The sequence below is a fragment of the Heterodontus francisci genome, chromosome 15 (genome assembly GCF_036365525.1).
Source record: "Heterodontus francisci isolate sHetFra1 chromosome 15, sHetFra1.hap1, whole genome shotgun sequence".
NCBI lineage: Eukaryota > Metazoa > Chordata > Chondrichthyes > Heterodontiformes > Heterodontidae > Heterodontus > Heterodontus francisci.
In genome coordinates, this window is record NC_090385.1 from 80,939,318 (window position 1) to 80,960,518 (window position 21,201).

The following is a 21,201-nucleotide window of genomic DNA, read 5'->3' on the forward strand; positions in this document are numbered from 1 at the left end:
CCTATGCAGGACCTTATCAAAAGCCTTACTGAAGTCCATGTAAACTACATCAACTGCTTCACCCACATCTACACATCTAGTCACCACCTCGAAAAATTCAATCAAGTTAGTTGGACACGATCTCCCCCTGACAAAGGCATGCTGACTATCCCTGATTAATCCCAGCCTCTCCAAGTGGAGATTAATCCTGTCCCTCAGAATTTTTTCCAATATTTTCCCACCACCGATGTTAGACTCACCGGCCTGTAATTACCTGGTTTATCCCTGCTACCCTTCCTGAAGAATGGCAACACATTCGCTGTCCTCCAGTCCTCTGGTACCTCTCCTGTGGCCAGAGAGGATTTATAATATTCTATTATTTATATAGGATCTTGTGCTAGAAGATGCATCAGCTAATAAGCTGTGTTCATGTGTTTCTTACAGTATATTGCACCCTGAATGGAAAATGCGAACATAAATAAAAAGTTTAATTAGACCCAAGAAAATATTTCATTCTAACTTAATCTTTTTTATACTGTGTTTTAGATAGTTTAAAATTAATTTTGTATGTATTCTGTTTTTTTCTTTTAAACCTCACATCGGAAACTTTTTTTAAAAAAAAGTATCCAATGGGTAAGTGCAAATTTGACAAATTGGAGTTTTATGTCCTTTTGCTGCATTATCCCTGCTTGTCCTCCCCAACACTCTGTGGCCAATATCTTTGGCCCTGCTTTGGCACGGAATTTGTGCTACTAGCCTTTCATGGTTCCAGCTCTACCTGCCACAATTAACCAGGACATTTCCTGCAATGGTTTCTCCTTCCATCTTCACAGAGTTATACTAGTGCATCTCAAGGTTCTGTCTTGGTTTTCTCCTGTCTGTCATTTACATGCAGTCTCTCAACAATATCAATAAACATCTTCCATTTGCAAGCTGACATTATCTTCACCCAATGCAAAACTCTGCGGCTCATATCATATCACACACCAAGTCATGCGTGTCCACTGCCCTTGCTGACCTAGATAAACCCCCAATGCCTCAAATTAAAAAATCTTATCCTTGTGTTTAAATTACTTCATGGTCTCACCCATTTGTACCTCTGTAACCTCCTCCAGCCCTACCACTCCCATTCCTCTGACTCGAGCCTCTTGTACATCCCCCTATCTTTGCCCCAACTCTGGCTGCCATGCCTTCAGCTGCCTTGGCCCGACTGTTATGACCGACCTCTCCAGTCAAAACCCCCAATAAAAATATACGATTCAGATTGTGGTGCGAGAAACGCACTGTTAATTCAATCTCATCCCTCCACAGATCGCCTAACATATCATTTTAAACTTTCCAAATTAAAGAAAGACCCAGCCAAATTGTACCATCTATTAACCCCCAATGAAGCTAATCAAACCAGATGTCTTTAAATCAACAAATTAACTGTTTAATTCGAAAAACTAAATTCTTAAACACTACGAAGATATAAACAACATTTGAAATAGAAAAAATTAGAGTCCTTGCAAATTTACGCTCCTGCCGGATGTGAAACCGTCCAAGGTTGCTTGAAGTCCTCACAGCCGTCCGATGAGAAATAAGGTTCTTCAAGAGTAGAACAGTCCGTAGTCTAATCCAGAAGTGGTATTTGTTGCTTTCCTTCTCCAGCCATGAATTTCTACAATTAACAACTTGCAAACATTTTTTAATGAATCAATTTGGCTTTAGAATTTTTGAGGGATAAAAGATTGCCGCAGTCTAATTTCCCTTCCTTCAATTTAAATTATCAGAGATCTTGGTTTTGGCTTGATTTTTTAGAATTTTGAGAGAATAATAAACAGACTAAATTCTCTCCCTTCAGTTTAAATGGTCTGAGAGCACTCCTTTCAGATGCTAACACGCAGCTGTCTGTTTCTTCTGTTCGAACAGGCTGTTTGCACTATAAGCCAGTTCAAAATTAAATTGTAACAAATGTATCTCTCAATGCTCAGTCCGAGTGGATGAATCCAAGACAACGAGAATGCACCCTTTGAATCGCAGTCTCCGAATGGCTATATCCCAGGGCAACAAAAATGCATTCTTTGAGTCAGCTTCTGGAGCTTGTTGCCTTAAAGCTGTACAACTCCTTTTCCCAGCCTTAAAGGCACACCCCATTCTTCCCGAAAATTTTTTTATAGGATCAGAACACCACTCTCTGGAATTCCTCCAAAATCCATCCGCCTCTCCTCCTTTAAGACCCTTCTGAAACCCATCTCCTTGATCAAGCTTTTTGTTACCCTTCCAAATTATCTCTTTCCCTGGATAGGCATCCAATTTTTTTCTTGCACCTCTGTGAGGCAGCTTGAGGCAATTTTTCAGTTATAGTTGCAATATAAATGCAAGTTATTGTCCTAGAAGTTCCTATTTGATGCAAATTCACAAGCTCATGGAACTGGTTTAGTATGATCAAGTGGAGAGTAATTCACCCCAATTTCATTTTGAAACAAAAACTCATCTTGTCTGAATCTGATCTAGGGAACTAGGATCAAAGAAATAGAAGTGGCCATTACAAAATACATCTGTATTAAAAGCAAGCATGTACATCAGGCAAGCAGTTTAATTAATTTCCTATCTTCTGGCATCCAAAATGACTCACAGAAAACCTCAATATAAATTCAGGATGGGACGTTTAACTAAACATTGATACCGCATATACTCTTATGAATTTGTTGTGCTTAAGATACAGGATTTTAGTGTTGGATAGAACATTTGCTATTCCAGGGACCCATGTTCGCAGGAAGCACTCCGAAGTCAAGTATAGCAGTTAAGTGTGGAGTAAATTTCCCTCCACTCTGCCCAAGCTCCGATGAGTTCCAGTGCTAAATGGAAAATGTAACATTGATGCAGAACTGCCATTGTGTGACTTGTCCAAGTGAGATTAATTTTACAAAAGGCCTCTGTAAATCATTCCAGTATAATAGAGAATACTGAAGTGTGGTCACAGAAATAAAAGCAGGAGTTCTGAATCGATCGAATTAAAAATATAACAGATAGAATATTAATGAGTACCATTTCTGTTAAATAAGAAAATGCATTTAATTCTAGTGCATGTCTCCCAATTTAATCATTCTGTTCTACAGCCCCAGACACTAGCAGACCTGATCTGGGAAAAATACAAGGCAGGAGTACTTGCTGTCAATTCAACTGTGTTGGAGGCATCACAAAAGAGCCTGATCCAGCCCACAATCACCATGCACACATGCATTTTTTGTTCAGCAAAAGTCACTGCTCGTAAACATGAGTGGGAACACTGGAAGAACTCCCCTACACAGCTGAAGGAGGCAGAGGCCAACTGTACACCCTTACCACCATTCCAACCGGAAATCAGTTAACTCAACACAAAGCACGGATTGAACTCAGGGCCTTCTTAATAGATTCCTTAATCAGCTTAAAATCATATCTGGAGCAGCAGAAAGTTAACATTCGGTTATTCACTGAACTGCTTGGCCCATGAAAGCTGCCATAGCTTACAATGCCTGTGGCTAGACAGCTCCTTCAATAGATTAAGATGAGTAGAGTCTGCACTAAATGATTATTTGTCAAAAGAATCGAGACTTTTTCATTCCACATTTTCTTATGCACTTGACTTGTAGAAAAATGGTTTGTGCTCGAATTAGAAATCTTAGACCATAAGGAAACCAGGAACACAATGAAGTCGTTCAGCCCTGAAACAGCAAAGGAACTATCACGTTCCATGAAGTATTTGATCATCTCACTCTGTACCTGCCTTTAGGCTTTTTTACATTGCTGCTTTTTTAAAAAATAGATGGTGGAGACGGCTGCTTGCCTGTCTACTCTCATGCATTTGCATTGCTAAAACTGTGGAAGGATTTTAGGTCTGTTTTTCCTGAATCCGCAATTCTGCCACTAAGATTAAAAAAAACATATTTAGCAGTGCAACTGTAGAGAGCCGTACATACATATCATCCTCTGAACGTACAACTTAAATGCATGTCATGTAAACACACCTTTTCTGGCATTCAGTTCTAAACCAGATGTTTACCCAGGCCTATGCCTGAAGGAGTTAATGTGAACACAGAATCAACTACTTTGCTGGAAGCCTCTGTCATATACTGCAGATACTTATGCATAATGCAACAACTCTCTGTATAATGCCCCAGACCAAAAAAATCCTCCCCCAAAAATCATGATACATGAATATAACAAGGATCAACAATAGTTACCACAAAAATTCCATTTGCATCAGAATTTGGCTGTACTTTCCAAATATGAGTCATACAGCAAAGTTAGAAAGCTAATGTTCAGTGCAATATGCCTGTATTAAGGAATCTGGAAGTTCAGCATTAATATGGTCTGGCAAAGTATTGGCCCAGTTTGCAGTTCTAAGATTTTCTTCATAAAATACACAATTTGTCTCAATCCAAGGTCAAAACACTCCCCTGATATCTACCTCCACTGTATAAACAAATTCAACAGAACACAAGCTAACTCTTCAAAACTCATTTATTAAAAAAAAAGCCGCTATCCAGTTCTGCTGCCTTCACTATCTGAGGCAAGGTTGAAGTGTGTTAACCTAATTGTAGCTATTTGTACAGTAGTTTCAGTGTGAAAACAAGTGCCTTATTAAAGAATTGTTGAAAATTGACCAAGCCTGAACTGATAATTGCTAAATGTTTGCTAGGCATCCAGTTTGAAATGATAATTGATTTGTTTATAATGTTTGGATTCTTGAAATGAAGTCTGAGGAAAATGCTACTATATAAACTGAATGTGATTCAAAAGAAACTCTGCAAAACAGCTTTTAAAGTGAGAATCTAATTAGGGACAACAATGGCGTGACAAGCCCTGAATCCACTAGCTGACTGCACTACTCAGGATGCTGCAGTTACTGGTGTTCAACTTTCTCTAAACCCTAGCTATTGCAAGGATTTTAAATTCAAAGCTCCAAAGAAAGACTGTCCCCAGTTGTATCACTCCTTCAAACTACAGTGGGTTCAAATTTCCCACATTCCAGGAGCTGCTCCACCAGTCAAATGACTTGCTGGAGCACAGGAAATCTGGGTCCTTTGATTTAAATACCTCTATGAAGGCGCTTTTAGAGAGTCTTACTCTCCACAATGTCTGTACACATATTAATTATGCATTAAGGATGGCTAACAAAAAGCAACCCCATTTGTTTTCTTATATACAAGTATATTTGGATAAAAGTTTGGATTCTAGTCTTGCCCGCCTGCAATTATCTGCCTTTAAATTAAACAGGTTCTGCAGTCAAAGACCAAGTGAAATAGCTTGCCAATTTCTATGCTATCTGTAAAGCTCAAAGTTTTAAGACTGGATAATGTTCTCTTCATGCTCTTTTCCTTCAATGAAGCTATGTGAATCTTACCTCATTTTTAGAATACTAACTGCTTGCTCATCTCTGAATACATTCCAATTAACATCCTTTTTTAAGGTAGGATGTCCAAACCTGAAGATAGCCAAAATGTTAACCTCAGTAGTAATTTATATAATAACTTTTGACTTATAATCAATGTCCTCAAGATGCATCCTAGATTGTGACCAACTGTTAGTATATTGAAACTTTCTGAGAGTAATCATTCACACCCAAAGCCTTGTCTTTCCCCACCTTTGTCTATGGGCACATTGTTTCCAGCTCCAATCAGCTTACATTTACCCACATCAGAATCTGCCATTCCTCAGCTCCTCTGCTTAATTGATCCACATCTCTCAAGTGCTGTTTCTCTCCCTTTTACCTTTTATCAAGCTATGTCGCCCGATGCCATCAGCAGCCTTATAATGACACTTAAGTACTCTCCTTCAAATAATTAACAGTATGGACTATTTGCAAGGCACCTTTAATAACCAAGCTAAATTATCAATTCCTTGAGCCTTAATCTTAATTACAGTTTGACATGTGGAACTATAGCAATATAACTAATATTCACTATCAATTGCCTTCTGAAAAATTTAGCTAAACTATATGCATTGGCTACCCTCTCCTCTCTTCCCCACCCCTCTGATTCACTTAAGTCTCAAGAATTTGTTATATTTAACAAATTTAGCGTCTTTTACTAAATCTATGGTGGCTACTTTTTTTTTAAGCTTTCCTACTCTTTAGGAAACACGAATAGCACTGCAACAATGCTTCGAACCATTTCCCCAATTCAATTTTGAGATGACATGCTCCTGTTTGAGCACCTGTGTAATATTTACCATTTTCCATTCCTTAAGTATCAACCATGTTTATGGAGTTTCTCAAAACAATCCAATAAAGCCTTTCTTACTTTATATTTCCATGAAGAATCCTGCATTCACTTCATCTGATCCAGCTTCCTTGTAGATGTTAATTCTTTGCTTTACTAATGTTTCTTTACTTTATTGATTCCTACATTACAATGGGTACAGGAAACGTCCGGTTGGCATCCTTCCATCTACGAAAGATGATGGACACGCAGCAAACAATCCATTTAGGTGGGGTGTCTTCTCTTGGTGCATCTTTGCTGATGGCTGTGAAGGCCAATCCTTGAGACAGGTTCTGCCACAAGGGCGGAACAGTGGTTAGCACCGGAGCCTCACAGCTCCAGCGACCCAGGTTTGGTTCTGGGTACTGCCTGTGTGGAGTTTGCAAGTTCTCCCTGTGACCGTGTGGGTTTCCTCCGGGTGCTCCAGTTTCCTCCCACATGCTAAAGACTTGCAGGTTGATAGGTAAATTGGCCATTGTAAATTGCTCCTAGTGTAGGTAGGTAGTAAGAGAATTGAGGGAAGGTGGGGATGGGAGAAGGAAATGGGATTAATGTAGGATTAGTATATATGGGTGGTTGATGGTCAGCGCGGACTCGGTGGGCCTGTTTTGGTGCTGTATCTGAGTCTATGCTGCACGTGAAGCTGCCAAGTGATGCTCTGAGCGGTTTTTGATGTTGGTGCCTGTTGCCAAGCTGCTGTAGCAACATCCACAGTCATCATATGTAAATAACATTTTCAGATCCCTATAATATTTCTAGCCAGCTAATCCCAAGATCAAAACTGTGTTTGGCTCCACCTCACTACTGCCTTCAACAATATACTTTTCAGACTCCATCATAGTTGGGTTCTACTTTCACCATCAAGAGTCTTGCAATTTTAGCCCGTTATAGTCAACAGAACACTGGAAAGGTGACAAGAGAACAAACCAGGAAAGCATGAAACATAAGGATGCATTTGCACTGTATCCTGTTTGCATCGCCTTGGTAAAATTTAAATTATTCATGCACAGAGCTCCCTTCCTAGCAACTACATTTTAAATGTTTAAACAGTGAGTGGCTGCACCACCTAACCATTTAAATTAATTACAGTTAGGTGTAAAAAGTGTCCAAGAGAATCAAGACACCCTCCAGGCACCTTTTGCACCTGGCTTGTGAATACACTGGATTTACACTCCACAAGGTGTCAAATGGAAGAAACTAGAGTTTCTCTCCTGCAGGGAGTTTCACACTGGTTTTCCTCAAGAGTCAGGTCAGGCTCCGGTTTCTGATTTACACTACAACTGTAGCATCAGTACAAACACAAAAGTTACAGTTTAACACAGAACCTCTGCACAATGTCCAGAGCTGGGAGCATCAAAAAGATCCCCAGAGGGAGGAAACCAAAGGTGCTATCAGAAGTTATGGGCAGATGAGTCCCAAAAAGGATAGCAGAATATCAATACAAGAGATCAACGAGTACTTGCAGGCATGCAACATACAAGAGAAAGGTGTCTGGTAAATCCTAAACAAGAGCACAACCTCTCAAGAGTGGTGACAGAGTGAGTTTGCAGCAAGACAAGGGTTATACTAAGAACCAAATGCAATATTGATAAAACAGGAAGAACAATCACCTACATAGATTAAAATTGAACCAGTATACAATATTAACAGCAAATCAAGCTAATAGATAGCACAAGATCTGAGTGTCAAATCTCAACACAACAACTGAAATAGTCTGAAATGCAATACGCACAGTTTAGTCAAATGTTGTGGCACAAGTTTGGCGAAATCACCTCCATCAACATAAATTTGGTTTAAAAAATTTGGTGGTATAACTTGGCCAAATTTCAAATCTATGTTCCTTTATCCCTCAGGTTGCAATCTAGTAGTGGATGACGACAGCTGTTGTGCTGAAGCTGCTACCTGTTTACAATGGCATCATGACATTAAGCTACTTAGTCAAATCTGAATCCTGTTAGGCCTACAGACTTGTTGCAGTAATTTTAGCATTTATAGCCAGGTGAAATTGGCTAAACACACTAGTGTTCAAGTTCCCTCTGACACTTGAAGCTATACTACTGCATGAATGTAGACAAGCTACACCCTCATGCTGTAGCACACAGAGGTTTGGAAGAACCTGCAGACAAGATTGATGCAGCATTATTTAACAAATCTCTCATAATCCAGGTCAGTATGTATATTTTCCAATATTTGTGTCATCGTGTGTTGCCAAGTTGAAATCAAAAACAAATTATCAGGCTGTGAGGGGGGAAAAAATGACTGTGGGTGAAACCTATGATTTGTTGAGCCAAACAGCCCCCAGAAAATTCCTAGATTCCTTCCTCAATGTGTGCCACGTTTCTACTGAGCCAGGACAGTCATTGTGCCCAGGTTAGAGAAGGGAAAATCAGCCAGGGTTCCAGCTCTTCACTGTACAGAACTCAATACTGAAAGTACACATGGCATAGATGGAAGGGAGGATTGAGCTCAGCTGGGTATCTCCTTGTAGTCAAACAGCTTAACATTCAGTGTCCAGGCACACAAGTGAAGAAAGGCCATGGAGGCCTTGGTGCAGGCCAAACGGGTCATTCTCAGGATAGCAGGCTGTTACTAGTGGGGGTACCGCAAGGATCAGTGCTGGGACTACAGCTGTTCACAATCTAAATAAATGATTTGAATGTGGGGACCGAATGTAATATTTGCAGATTTGCTGATGACACAAAACTAGGTGGGAATGTAAGTTGTGAGGAGGGTACAAGGAGGTTTCAAGGGGACCTGAACAGGCTAAGTGAATGAGCAAGAAAATGGCAGATGGAACATAATGTGATTAAGTGTGAGGTTATCCACTTCGGTTAAAAAAACAGAAAAGCAGTATTCTTAAATCGTGAGGGGTTGTTTGTCCTGGTTCATGAGTCACTAAAAGATAGCATGCAGGTGCAGCAAGCAATTAAGGCAAATGGTATGCTGTCCTTCATCGCAAGGGGTTTTGAGTAAAGAAGTTTTGTTGCAATTGTATAGAGCCTTGGTAAGACTACACCTGGAGTATTGTGTACAGTTTTGGTCTCCTCACCTAAGGAAGAATATGCTTGCCGTAGAGGAAGTGCAAAGGAGGTTCACCAGACTAATCCCTGGGATGGTGGGATTGTCTTACGAGAGATTGCAGAAACTGGGCCTATATTCTCGAGAGTTTAGAAGAGAGGTGATTTCATTGAAACTTACAAAATTCTTACAGGGTGGATGTGGATAGGATGTTTCCCCTGGCTGGTGAGTCTAGAACTAGGGGACATAGTCTCAGAATAAGGGATAGGCCATTTAAGACTGAGACGAGGAAGAATTTCTTCACTCAGAAGGTGGTGAATCTTTGGAATTCTCTATCCCAGAGGGATGTGAAAGCTCAATCAATAAGCATGTTCAAAACAGAAAACATTAGATATATGGATAGTAATGACATCAAAGGGATATGGGGATAACACAGGAAAGTGGCGTTGAGGTAGATGATCAGCCACGATCTAACCGAATGGCAGAGTAGGCTCAACAGGCAGAATGGCCTACTGTTCCTATGTTCCTGGGCGAGGTGCTAAAAGGCAACCAAAGCATCCAATCAAACAGTCAATGCTACTGAGGGTGAGGTGGCGGGGAACAAAATTGACAAAAAATGGAAATTAGAAATTTGAGAACCAGTTACATCTTCGTCTGACCCAATCTCCATACTGTCACGGCTGGCTCATCTATAGTTAATAAGATAGCATTCTTTTCCGCTAAACAGGTCCTCTAAAACTCTCTGCCTCTCCTCCTTTAAAATACTTCTTCAAAGTCATCACTGAGCAAATTTTCAGTCACCTCTCCTTTCCCAGCTCAAGGCCTGCCTTCCATACACCTGTGAACTGCCTTAGGATTGCTCGTAGATGTTATTATAGCAAGAGGATTTATTTTAGATATTTGGCACATATCCTACAGGTGAACTGTTAAGCAGCTGCTTAAAATGTAAAATTGCATCAGTACATAAAGATAGCATATGCCTGAAATCTCAGGCAGGGGGGGGGGGGGGGTTGCAGTTAAGTATATTTAATTACAGGACATTGCCTTAAGGAAAATATCCAATTATAAAGAACTACAAACTTTGTTTTGTATCATTGAGTTCAAAATGTTTTTGTTTAAATGAGTTCTGACATCATCACCAAGTATACTGACTTGAAAGAGTTCCTGATCCCTGGAGCTGAATTAGCATTTGCTTGTGAATCATCCTGGGTTTATGCCTATATTCCTACAAGTATAGAATTAGTTCTCAGGCAGCCTCTGTGACTCCTCTGATCATAGAATGATACAGCACAGAAGGAGCCCACTTGGCCTACTGTGCCTGCGCAGCTAATATGCAGTACATATCAACACTCACCGCTTTTTTTAAAAAGGCCAAAAGACAGATATTAATCATCACTGCTTTTAAATATATTTGGTTCTGATGGCAAGAGCTTACCACTTGTTGTCTCACCTGAATCTAATTAGTATAGCTATAGTAATAAGAATGGGGTCGGGGGTCATTATTAAAACACAAGAATTTTTTGCAATCTAAAGGGAATATTAAACAGAGTAATTATTCACATAACAAGTAATTTTAATATCTAAACAAATTTAAAAAGCTTTTAACTTCTGAAGAACCAATAAACTTAAAGCACAAAAACATGTAGCCCTCCCCCCCCCCAAACCTTTTACTCGACTTTACTTCTGTTTATTAAAAATGTTTTTTTCCTCAAAAGACAACCATATATTCAGGTACTACTACACACATTTCATTCCTTTCAGAACAGTTTAAGATTCCCCTTCAGATTGCCAAAACATTTCTCTTGGTGGCGTATAACAAATAGTACAGTACCTAAACGAGCCGCATTTTAGTACATTCAAACCACTTTTCTACCCCAAATCTTTACGATTTCTCAACTCTTCAAATACATTAAAAGGCCGTCTTTCTCTTAAAAAAACAGCAATCTTACCGTGACAACGGCAACATCTGGAATGAACAGCGCAATAAACAAGGCTTGTTTACAAAGCAGGGGAGGGAGAAAGACAAACACAGTGAACTATAAAGATATGTTAAGGCTGAGGAAAAAAACAATTAAAAAGAGCCAGACTGTCGAGAAAAGCAATTACTGGACACAAGTTGCCCTGCCGCGAGGTACACACGCACTTCAACTATAACCATCTATCACTTTGGAGATGGTGGGGGTGAAGATAACATGAATAAATAAATGACAGTACAGTACTGTGAAAGGGTGGGTGTCTGTCCACTCCTGTAGGTAGGCTGTATCCGTGCACTGGGGGTTTTAACAGACGATTCCCCCGCTCGAATGACACTGGGACAGTTAGGCATACGTGGCATTTGCAGCCCGACGTTCCGGAGAGCAATGCTGCTGAATGGAAGCGCACACAGGGGGGGGGGGGGGGAGAGGGGGCAGGCTCGGCCCCCAGCCCCTCACAAACTTCCAGCTCCTTCCACCTGGTCGACAGTGTGGGTCACCCGCCTTCAGCGGCCACTTACCCCGCGGAAGTAGTGAAGCAAATCCTGAAGGGCCTCTGCAGCTTCATCCGCTGTCCTTTTTTTTTTCCTCTGCACTCCTCCACCCCCCCCCCACCCCGTTCACTCTCTGCCCAGAACGTCAGCACTCAGCAACCTCGCACCAGCCAGCGCCATAGTGGAATGTACCCGCGCATGCGCGCCGCTTCCGCAGCACAAGCTCCAGTCAGCGCACGAGAGTGTTAGCTCATTGCTGCTGGGGCTGTGGGACAGGGTCAGCTCATTGCTGCTGGGCCTGCAGGCGAGAGTTAGCTCATTGCTGCTGGGCCTGCAGGCGAGAGTTAGCTCATTGCTGCTGGGGTTGCAGGAAAGGATCAGTCTCATATGCTAAAAGTAAAAACACATAAAATTAGATAGCATCAAAATTATTTACATAGGTATTCTCTTTGGCTCCTTGTCTCGAGAGACAATGGGTAAGCGCCTAGAGGTGGTCTGTGGTTTGTGAAGCAGTGCCTGGAGTGTCTATAAAGGCCAATTCTAGAGTGACAGACTCTTCCACAGGCGCTGCAGATAAAATTGGTTGTCGAGGTTGTTTACACAGTTGGCTCTCCCCTTGCGCTTCTGTCTTTTTTCCTACCAACTGCTAAGTCTCTTCGACTGGCCACTCTTTAGCCTCGCCTTTATGGCTGTCTGCCAGCTCAGGTGATCACTGGCAACTGACTCCCACGACTTGTGATCAATGTCACAGGACTTCATGTCACCTTTGCAGACGTCTTTAAAGCGGAGACATGGACGGCCGGTGGGTCTGATACCAGTGACGAGTTCGCTGTACAATGCGTCCTTGGGATCCTTCCATGCAGTTCACATGCCCAAGCCATCTCAAGTGCCACTGGCTCAGTAGGGTGTATATGCTGGGGATGTTGGCCGCCTTGAGGGCTTCTGCGTTGGAGATACAGTCCTGCCACCTGATGCCAAGGATTCTTCAGAGGCAGCGAAGATGGAATGCATTGAGACGTCGCTCTTGGCTGACATACATTGTCCAGGCGTCGTTGCCGCACAGCAAGGTACTGAGGACACAGGCTTGATACACTCAGACTTTTGTGTTCCGTGTCAGTGTGCCATTTTTCCACACCCTCTTGGCCAGTCTGGACATAGTAGCGGACACCTTTCCCATGCGCTTGTTGATTTCTGCATCGAGAGACAGGTTACTGGTGATGGTTGAGCTTAGGTAGGTGAACGTAGTTGAACCACTTCCAGAGCGTGGTCGCTGATATTGATGGATGGAGCAGTTCTGACATTCTGTCCCATGATGTTCATTTTCTTGAGGCTTTCTTGGTTAGGCCAAATTCATTGCAGGCAGCCGCAATCCTGTGCAGACACTCTTCTGTGTGAGATGTTAATGCAGTATCGTCAGCAAAGAGGTTCCCTGATGAGGACCTTCCGTACTTTGGTCTTCTCTCTAAGAAGGGCAAGGTTGAACAACCTGCCATCTGATCTTGTGTGGAGGAAAATACCTTCTTCTGAAGACTTGAATGCATGTGAGAGCAGCAGGGAGAAGAAGATCCCAAACAGTGTAGGTGCGAGAACACAGCCCTATTTCACACTACTCAGAATAGGAAAGGGGTCTGATGAGGCACCGCTATGCTAAATTGTGCCTTTCATATTGTCATGGAATGAGGTGATGATACTTGGCAGCTTTGGTGGACTTCTGATCTTTGCTAGTAGTCTGAAGAGATCACGTCTGCTGATGATGTCATAGGCTTTGATGAGATCTATGAAAGCAACGTAGAGGGGCATCTGTTGACGGCATTTCTCCTGTAGCTGGTGAAGGTGGATCTCTCTGCTCGAAAGCCGCACTGTGCCTTAGGGTAGACGCACTCAGCCAGCTTCTGGAACCTGTTTAAAACAACTCAAGCGAAGACTTTCCCCACTATGCTGAGCAGGGAGATTCCATGGTAGTTGTTGTATAGAGATTATGAAATTTACAAATATAGAGGCTCAAAAATCCATTTTTGTCTCAGTGGTTTGACAACTCTTGCTCGGGGAGTTTCAACTGTTGCTGTTCTTTCCGAATGTTCTCCCTCTCTGCATTCAGTTTCTGTTGCTTTGCCTTCAGCCTGTTAACATACTCTGTTGCTTTTCTCAAAATCTACACTTTTGGGGCCTGGTCATTCTTGGAAATTTCCGGCACCTCATCTCGAAGAGCCAATAAACAATGCTTCAACTCATTCCTCCTCTGCCTCTTCAGGACATTGCGTATCCTTCGCCTCTCCTCATCCTCCATTTCTGAAGGCTTGAGGCTTAAGGTCAAGGACTTGTTAGGGAAGGAGTACTTGGTCTCATGGAGATACCTGTCCGTTCTGGCTCGTTGTGGTGTTGGCGGTTCTCTAGAGAGCAGAAGTGAAGGTGTGGCATCGTTGTGCTGTTGCTGGATGTCCAGACTGTACCTTTTGATGTTGGCCAGAGTCTGCGAGTGGGTTCCGGTCCTTGGAGATTTCCCCTTGACATTGCTCTCGTGGCTAGTTATGATGTTGAGGCCCTTACACACTGGTAGTCCTGCCACTGCTGGTTCGTTTGTGTCTACTAGGTAGAATGTTTGTGGTTTCCATGCCGACTTGCCTTGGCTGCATTGCATTGTAAGTATGCCACTGCAAGGGATGAGTGACCCGTTGTATGCAGATAACTCGACAGTTCTTGGTTGTATCTTTGATTTCCAATGACTCTGGTACATATCTTTGAGGATTCAGATTGGTAGGATATTTGCACTAGAGCCAATGTCAGTCTTGACCCTGTGTGTATGTTTATCAGCTTTCTTTCGGCACGTGATGATAATGGTGGCGAAAGCTTCCAGTTGTTTGACTTCATCAACATGGTGTGTCAGGTTCACAATGTGGAATGCCTGTTCATCTTTTGGCTGAGAATTGCTTCTCTCTGAGTCTTGTCTCAGGTCTGTTTCGCTGTGGACTTTGTGTATCGGCTTGCATTTACGCAGGTTCTGGTGTGCTCCTTGCTGCCGTTACCCTGTTTTCTGTTTGCTTGTGTTCCACTGTGACTTCTGGCTGCGTCTTTGGAGCCAGAGTTCTTGCATAGGCTGGCCCAGTGTCCTTCTGCACTGCATACCTTGCACAGGTCTTGAAATGCAGGACAACTTCGCTGTGAGTGGGACCAACCACATTTACCACACACCTTGCTTGCTCTTTTCGACCTGGTTCTGATGCCAATACTGTTGGCTGCACCTAGTGCTTGCAGGTGCTGTTGTCCAGCTACAATGGTTTCGTATTTCCTGCCATCTTCCAGCAGTGTATCAATGCTCTGACCTTTTTCCCCAAGAGGTCTTTCTAGAATGCTTCAATGGGTGTTGTTACAATCACCAGCTCCATTTTTTGGTCTGACAGCCTAGCTTTTGAGAAATCGCATTCATTGCCCTTACTATGGCATTTACTGACAAACTGATCTGTCAATTCCTGTGGCTGTTGCCTGTAGGACATCAATTCCTGGCAGTGAATTGTAAAATTCAATCGTAATTGGAGCTGATCTTATAGCACTTTCCATACCTTTGCGGGAACTTTCTGGTCCTCTTCAGATAAACCTGAGGTATTAATTCTGTGTAATCACTCATTTCCAACTGCTATTAGTAGTTATACAGCTTGCTTTTCTGGTTCTACAGTCGCTTGGTCAGTGAAGGATAACTGTATTCCCTGTTTAAAAAATTGAAACTCTAATGGGATATCTATGGCCTTCCAGTTCATGCTGGGAAATTTGGTATCCATCTTTTTGCTGCTCTTTTGTTTAAAACTTGCTTTAAGACATGGTTCTGTGACTCTGTACTGCTTTCCCTTTAAAAAACTCTATTGGTTGCTTTGATTGACAGGAGCAGTTGTTTAGCAGTGCTTGTCTGTTTATCTAGCTCCCAGCATTCTAGTCTGTCTGTTTACACAGCTGTGCAATCGGCTTTTCAAGTGCTTTTTCTGTTAGTGTTTGTTTATACAGCCGTTCAATAAGCAGTACTTCACAGTTGAGTGGTTTTATGGGTTGTTTTTAAACTTTGGTTGAGTGAATGATAGCTCTTCACGCTCGACTGGTTTAATGATGTTTTTTTCAGCTTAAGCTGCATGAATGGAGGATTCCCGCGCTTTTTGCTATCGGATGCCTCCTGTAATAGTGCCGACTTCGATCAGGTTTGGTGGGCCTTTGAAAACAATCGATCAGCCTGAGATCGGGATTGGGCTTTCACTGTTTTTTTGTTTTACTGAGCCTTTAAAAAAATCAACTTTGCAAGCACCTCAAAGCTTTTTTCAACGGAGATTTCTGAACCGTATAGACAATAACTCACCTGATCGCAGTGATTGATTTGCAGCCTGTCGTTCAGCACTGTCTTCTACAGCTTGAGGTAAGTGTTCTCCTTCCCCTGTTTGGACAGTTTTTTTTTTTAACTTTCTCTCTTTTAGCTGAAGGAAGGTAGTTTTTAAACCTCTTTTCCCTGTGGTCTTCAATCTTAGACTTTGTCTTCTCACCACAGCTGCCACTATACAATGAGTTCTTTTTATGTTTTCTGATGCAACATGAATGAGATGCTTGGAGTTCAGTTGGTTGAAGATCAGAAACAGGTTTATTAACAACAAACAAGTATATACTGTGCAGAGCTAATTATTTATAGAACCTTCCTCTAGATGTTACAGTTACAGTGACTCTGGCTCTGAGTCACATGACTGCATCCTGGCACTTAGCTCATTAGCATGCTAAGATCTTAAAAGGATATCACTCTTAAAGGCAATCATGCAACACTCATTGCTGCTGGGACTGCAGGATTGTGTCAGCTCATTGTTGCTGGGGCTGGGGGAGAGGGTCAGCTTCTTGCTGCTAGGACTGGGAGAGGGTCAGCTCATTGCTGCTGGGGCTGCATGAAAGGATCAGCTCATTGCTGCTGGGACTGCAGGAGAGGGGCAGCTCATTGCTGCTGGGGCTGCGGGATAAGGTCAGCTCATTGCTGCTGGGACTGGGAGAGGGTCAGCTCATTGCTGCTTGGGCTGGGGAGAGGTTCAGCTCATTGCTGTTGAGGCTGCGGATGAGAGTCAGCTCATTGAGGCTGGGACTGCAGAAGAGGGTCAGCTCATTGTTGCTGGGGCTATGGGAGAGGGTCAGCTTCTTACTGCCGGGACTGGGAGAAGGTCAGCTCGTTGCTACTGGGTCTGGGAGAGGGTCAGCTCATTGTTGCTGCCGGGGCTGCAGGAGAGGGTCAGCCAACTGCTGTTGGAGCTGTGGGAAAGAGTCAGCCTATTACTGCTGGGGCTGCGGGAGAAAGTCAGACTACTGCTGCTGGGGATGCAGGTGGGGTGGAGGATGTCCCATTTCCAGTCCTTCCAAGCTTGTTACTATGTTGTAATCACCATGTACTTTCATAAACAGCAGTCTAAAGAGCATTTTTAAAAAGATGCCTGACAAATCAAAAGTGTTATCCAGATTATCCAATCAGTCCTTGCATTTATATAGTGCCTTTCATCTAACCAGGACATAATTTACTGCTAATGGGTCATTATTGAAGTGCAGTGGTTTGGTTTATAGACAGATACAGCAACCAGTTAACACACAAGGTTCCGCAAAGAGTGTATAAGATAAATGCTAATTCACCTGCTTTTGGTGATGTTGTTTGAGGGATAAATATTGACCAGTACCCCCAACTCCTTTTTTTCTTTCAGTGGCACTTTTTTTTCTTACATGCTTTTGAACAGGACCTCAGTTTAACATCTTACCAAAAAGGTGGCACCTCTTACAAGCTAGCAGTGATAATAAAAATACTGCAATAATGTTGATTTTATGCTCAAAGTCTCAAATCCACAAACTTCTAACTTAAGAAACGAGTGAAACTAGGTGATCTCAGCAGGGACAATAACTGATCTACTGTTCACCTTTCTTCCCCAAAGATATCCTTTATTCATAAAATTTGTAAATAACACATTAACTAACAGTTCAAATTTGACATTACATAAAGTGCAGTTTCTTTCAATACAGTACATGAGGTGCCTCATTGCACTTGCCTTTACAGGTTATATTTACAATGTACATTTACATTCTATGTCAAACATTCTCTGGTGCATACAGCCTGAGGGGTTTTACACAGTTTCCATCCCTGTGGTATACTATGCAGGGTGGGCCTTACACAGTGGCCTCCCCGCATTGAGCTTTTGCGGCAGCTACACCAAGCTTTAGTGCATCCCTCAGTCCTGGACCTTGGACTATGCCAGTCTGCAACACTCGGTCGTCAACAGCTCTTCGCACTGGAACACCAGCAAGTTTTGTGCAGACCAAAGTGCCTCTTTCACCAACTTGATGGTTCTCCAGCAGCAGTTGATGTTTTTCTTGGTATGCGTCATAGGAACAACCCATAAAGCACTGGGTCTTGTGTTACGGAGCTGCTCAGGATAAAGCTCAACAAAAACCACTGCATCTCTTTCCAGACCTGCTTTACAAAAGCACATTCCAGAAGGAGGTGGGCGACTGTCTCTTCCCCGCCGCAGCTGCCACGAGGGAAACGTACGGCCGCACTGAGACTCCAGGCATGCAGGAAGGATCTGACAGCCACCACCACCAGCCAAGCTACATCTTGGCCCTTGTTTGAAAGTTCTGGCAATGAGGCATTCTGCCAAATGAGTTTGATAGTCTGCTCGGGGAACCATCTGACAGGATCCACCATCTCCTTTTCCCGCAGGGCCTCGTGGATGTTGCGTGTGGACCACTGCCTGATGGACTTGTGGTTAAAGGTGTTTTTCTATACAAACATTTCCATGAGAGACAGGTGGTACGGTATGGTCCAATTGAATGGAGCATTATGTGGCAACGTGACCAGACCCATCCTTTGTAATACCGGAGACAGATAGAACCTCAGCATGTAGTGACACTTGGTGTTTGCGTACTGAGGGCCTACGCACAATTTGATGCTGCCGTACACCAAGGTGGCCATCAGGATGAGGGCGACGTTGGGTACGTTTTTTCCCCCTTTATCTAGAGGTTTGAACATCGTGTCCCTGCAGACACGGTCCATTTTTGATCTCCAAATAAAGCAAAAGATGGCTCGGGTGACCACCACAATACAGAAGCGGGGTATGGGCCAGACCTGTGTCATGTAGAGGAACATCAAGAGCACCTCGCACCTGATGACCAGGTTCTTACCCACAATGGAGAGGGAGTGTTGCTCCCACATGGCCAGTTTCTGTTTCACCATGGCTACTCGCTCCTTCCAGTTTTTTGGTGCATGCCCTCTGAACCATGTCCCCAACACCTTCAGGTAGCCTAACCTGACAGTGAAGGGGACAAAGGATCGGTCGGCCCAGTTCCCAAAGAACATGGCATTGATCTTGCTGCAGTTTTCTTTGCGGTCAGTTTGAACTGTTCGCAAACACTCATCAGTTTGTGAACTAACAGTGAATCGAAGCAGAAGACGGTGATGTTGTCCTTGTACAGAGAGGCTTTGACCTGAGTGCCTCAACTGCGCGGGATTGTCACCCATCCTATGCCCGCATCCTACCTGATGGACTCAACAAAAGAACAAAGAAAATTACAGCACAGGAACAGGCCCTTCGGCCCTCCAAGCCTGCGCCGATCCAGATCCTCTATCTAAACATGTCGCCTATTTTCTAAGGGTCTGTATCTCTTTTCTTCCTGCCCATTCATGTATCTGTCTAGCTACATCTTAAAAGACGCCATCGTGCCCGCATCTACCACCTCCGCTGGCAACGCATTCCAGGCACCCACCACCCTCTGCGTAAAGAACTTTCCACGCATATCCCCCCTAAACTTTTCCCCTTTCACTTTGAACTCGTGTCCTCTAGTAATTGAATCCCCCACTCTGGGAAAAAGCCTCTTGCTATCCACCCTGTCTATACCTCTCATGATTTTGTACACCTCAATCAGGTCCCCCCTCAACCTCCGTCTTTCTAATGAAAATAATCCTAATCTACTCAACCTCTCTTCATAGCTAGCGCCCTCCATACCAGGCAACATCCTGGTGAACCTCCTCTGCACCCTCTCCAAAGCATCCACATCCTTTTGGTAATGTGGCGACCAGAACTGCACGCAGTATTCCAAATGTGGCCGAACCAAAGTCCTATACAACTGTAACATGACCTGCCAACTCTTGTACTCAATACCCCGTCCGATGAAGGAAAGCATGCCGTATGCCTTCTTGACCACTCTATTTACCTGCATTGCCACCTTCAGGGAACAGTGGACCTGAACACCCAAATCTCTCTGGACATCAATTTTCCCCAGGACTTTTCCATTTACTGTATAGTTCACTCTTGAATTGGATCTTCCAAAATGCATCACCTCGCATTTGCCCTGATTGAACTCCATCTGCCATTTCTCTGCCCAACTCTCCAATCTATCTATATTCTGCTGTATTCTCTGACAGTCCCCTTCACTATCTGCTACTCCACCAATCTTAGTGTCGTCTGCAAACTTGCTAATCAGTCCACCTATACTTTCCTCCAAATCATTAATGTATATCACAAACAACAGTGGTCCCAGCACGGATCCCTGTGGAACACCACTGGTCACACGTCTCCATTTTGAGAAACTCCCTTCCACTGCTACTCTCTGTCTCCTGTTGCCCAGCCAGTTCTTTATCCATCTAGCTAGTACACCTTGGACCCCATGCGCCTTCACTTTCTCCATCAGCCTGCCATGGGGAACCTTATCAAACGCCTTACTGAAGTCCATGTATATGACATCGACAGCCCTTCCCTCATCAATCAACTTTGTCACTTCCTCAAAGAATTCTATTAAGTTGGTAAGACATGACCTTCCCTGCACAAAACCATGTTGCCTATCACTGATAAGCTCATTTTCTTCCAAATGGGAATCGATCCTATCCCTCAGTATCTTCTCCAGCAGCTTCCCTACCACTGACGTCAGGCTCACCGGTCTATCATTACCTGGATTATCCCTGCTACCCTTCTTAAACAAGGGGACAACATTAGCAATTCTCCAGTCCTCCGGGACCTCACCCATGTTTAAGGATGCTGCAAAGATATCTGTTAAGGCCCCAGCTATTTCCTCTCTCGCTTCCCTCAGTAACCTGGGATAGATCCCATCCGGACCTGGGGACTTGTCCACCTTAATGCCCTTTAGAATACCCAACACTTCCTCCCTCCTTATGCCGACTTGACCTAGAGTAATCAAACATCTGTTCCTAACCTCAACATCCGTCATGTCCCTCTCCTCGGTGAATACCGATGCAAAGTACTCGTTTAGAATCTCACCCATTTTCTCTGACCAAGCATAACATTCCTCCTTTGTCCTTTAGTGGGCCAATCCTTTCTCTAGTTACCCTCTTTCTCCTTATATATGAATAAAAGGCTTTGGGATTTTCTTTAACCCTGTTTGCTAAAGATATTTCATGACCCCTTTTAGCCCTCTTAATTCCTCGTTTCAGATTGGTCTTACATTCCTGATATTCTTTCAAAGCTTCGTCTTTCATCAGCCGCCTAGACCTTATGTATGCTTCCTTTTTCC

The 21,201-nt window shown here is 43.2% G+C and overlaps 1 protein-coding gene across 5 annotated transcripts in view; it reads right to left on the bottom strand.

The window, feature by feature from the left end:
* LOC137377743 (fibronectin type-III domain-containing protein 3A-like) overlaps positions 1-21,201 on the bottom strand; it is a 225,332-nt gene that overhangs the window by 185,311 nt on the left and 18,820 nt on the right. The window contains exon 1 of one of the 5 annotated variants that reach the window (XM_068047734.1): positions 11,716-11,849. The exons of 1 other annotated variant lie outside the window; for it this stretch is intronic. The gene's annotated coding sequence lies outside the window, so the exon portion shown is untranslated. Of the gene's footprint in view, positions 1-11,170; positions 11,191-11,435; positions 11,651-11,715; positions 11,850-21,201 lie in introns of those variants that run through there. 3 more of the 5 variants (XM_068047735.1, XM_068047737.1, XM_068047740.1) reach the window with 3 other exon arrangements.